General features: G+C 41.0%; 3 non-coding genes across 3 annotated transcripts; all 3 read left to right on the top strand.

The window, feature by feature from the left end:
- Positions 1 to 458: 458 nt before the first annotated feature.
- Positions 459 to 541, top strand: trnas-uga (transfer RNA serine (anticodon UGA)). The gene has a single exon. It is a non-coding gene; the product is annotated as a tRNA-Ser (tRNA).
- Positions 542 to 1,677: 1,136 nt separating this feature from the next.
- trnas-uga (transfer RNA serine (anticodon UGA)) lies at positions 1,678 to 1,759 on the top strand. Its single transcript has one exon. It is a non-coding gene; the product is annotated as a tRNA-Ser (tRNA).
- Positions 1,760 to 1,977: 218 nt separating this feature from the next.
- trnas-cga (transfer RNA serine (anticodon CGA)) lies at positions 1,978 to 2,059 on the top strand. The gene has a single exon. It is a non-coding gene; the product is annotated as a tRNA-Ser (tRNA).
- Positions 2,060 to 2,500: the final 441 nt, after the last annotated feature.

Below are 2,500 nucleotides of genomic sequence, written 5' to 3'. Positions count from 1 at the left end.
GCAACATGTCATTGGAGACTTGATATGGATAATGTGCTTAATGCATGGACTTGTCCTTTGATTCAAGTGCTCAGAATATTTTTTCCTTGACAATCAGTTCAAACAGGCTCTGCAGTAGAAGGTCTAGTCTTTACAGAAGTAATATGTACAGAATCAGATAGCCGACTGGTTAAGGACTGGTTTCTAACATAGCAAGCTGCGATGGCCGAGTGGTAAAGGTGTTGGACTTGAAATCCAATTGGGTCTCCCCACGCAAGTTTGAACCCTGCTCACGCGCTTTGACAAGCCAGTCTTTATTTGCAACATGTCATTGGAGACTTGATATGGATAATGCATGGACTTGTCCTTTGATTCAGGTGCTCAGAGTATAGTTCAAATAGGCTCTTCAGCAGAAAGTCTCGTCTTTACAGAAGTAAAATGTACAGAATCAGATAGCCGCCTGGTTTTTAATGTAGCAAGCTGTGATGGCCGAGTGGTTAAGGCGTTGGACTTGAAATCCAATGGGGTCTCCCTGCGCAGGTTTGAACCCTGCTCACGCGCTTTGACAAGCCAGTCTTTATTTGCAACATGTCATTGGAGACTTGATATGGATAATGTGTGCTAAATGCATGGACTTGTCCTTTGATTCAGGTTCTCAGAGTATATCTGCATTGACAAACAGTTCAAATAGTCTCTTCAGTTCAGAGACTGTTGTTTGTATTAGATTTATGATGGAAATTCTGAGAGACAGGTCGGTATGTCCTCAGACTTGAAACCCCATTGGGTCTCTCTGCTCTTTTTTAAATCTTATTCTCAGTGAATAGTCCACTTGTACTTTCTCTGCACATAGGTTTTTGACTTGCACATTAAACTTCCAACCTTCACAGCTTTGGAAAGGACCGAGGTTACTTGGTGCAATAAGATCAAAATGTTGTGCCATCAAGTTTACCATTTTTCACCAATGATGTCTGTTTCCAAATCCCAATCCCTTTACTTGCATTCCAACAGCTGCAATGGCCAAGTTCTTTAGACGTTGGACCTGAATTTCAAAGGGGTCTCCCCACCCATGTTCTTAACTTGCTTGAAGCATATAGCCCACTTCTGCTTTCTCCTCATCAATTTCCTTAGATTCCTACTGCTATGATGGCTAAGTGATTTAAGCATTGTAATTGAAGTCCAATGTATTCTCCCTGTACAGTTTTCAACTCTGCTTACTGGGTGATGATAAAGTAGACCTTTAATAATTGGGTCTATCTCCTTTGAATTTAAATTGTCCTTACTTTATGTGCTCGTCCAACGATTGAAGTGCTTAGAAAATTGCTTTAAAAAAAACTTTGCTTGAAAAAAAATCCAACTAGGCAGTTGAATTTGGATACTTTTGTCCTTGTGTGAGGTACCTCAGAAAGCTATGATTGCTGAATGGTTAAATCATTGGACTGAAAATCCATGGGGGTTGCCCAGTGCAGGTTTGAACCCTGCGAGCAGCGCTTTGACAATCCAGTCTTTAATTGTAACATGTCATTGGAGACTTGATATGGATAATGCTTGGACATGTCCTTTGATTCAAGTGCTCAGAATTGATCTTCCATGACAAATGTTTCAAGTAGGCTCTTCAATAGCAATAATCTGGTCACTTTAGAGGTAAAATGGACAGAACAAGATAGCGGACTGGTTAAGGGTCTGTCGGTAACAGGAGAAGCTGTGAAGTCCGAGAGGTTAAGGCGTTGGACTTGAAATCCAATGTGGTCTCCCCGCGCAGGTTCGAACCCTGCTCACAGCGCTTTGACAAACAATTCTTTGTTTGCAACATGTCATTGGAGACTTGATATGGATAATGTGCTTAATGCATGGACTTGTCCTTTGATTCAAGTGCTCAGAATATTTTTTCCTTGACAATCAGTTCAAACAGGCTCTGCAGTAGAAGGTCTAGTCTTTACAGAAGTAATATGTACAGAATCAGATAGCCGACTGGTTAAGGACTGGTTTGTAACATAGCAAGCTGCGATGGCCGAGTGGTAAAGGCGTTGGACTTGAAATCCAATGGGGTCTCCCCGTGCAGGTTTGAACCCTGCTCACAGCGCTTTGACAAACAATTCTTTATTTGCAACATGTCATTGGAGACTTGATATGGATAATGTGTGCTAAATGCATGGACTTGTCCTTTGATTCAGGTTCTCAGAGTATATCTGCATTGACAAACAGTTCAAATAGTCTCTTCAGTTCAGAGACTGTTGTTTGTATTAGATTTATGATGGAAATTCTGAGAGACAGGTCGGTATGTCCTCAGACTTGAAACCCCATTGGGTCTCTCTGCTCTTTTTTAAATCTTATTCTCAGTGAATAGTCCACTTGTACTTTCTCTGCACATAGGTTTTTGACTTGCACATTAAACTTCCAACCTTCACAGCTTTGGAAAGGACCGAGGTTACTTGGTGCAATAAGATCAAAATGTTGTGCCATCAAGTTTACCATTTTTCACCAATGATGTCTGTTTCCAAATCCCAATCCCTTTACTTGCATT

Source organism: Oncorhynchus mykiss, chromosome 12 (assembly GCF_057628025.1).
Source record: "Oncorhynchus mykiss isolate SJ-2025 chromosome 12, ASM5762802v1, whole genome shotgun sequence".
NCBI lineage: Eukaryota > Metazoa > Chordata > Actinopteri > Salmoniformes > Salmonidae > Oncorhynchus > Oncorhynchus mykiss.
Note: the sequence above shows the minus strand (reverse complement) of the source record. Positions and strands in the feature narration are given on the sequence as shown.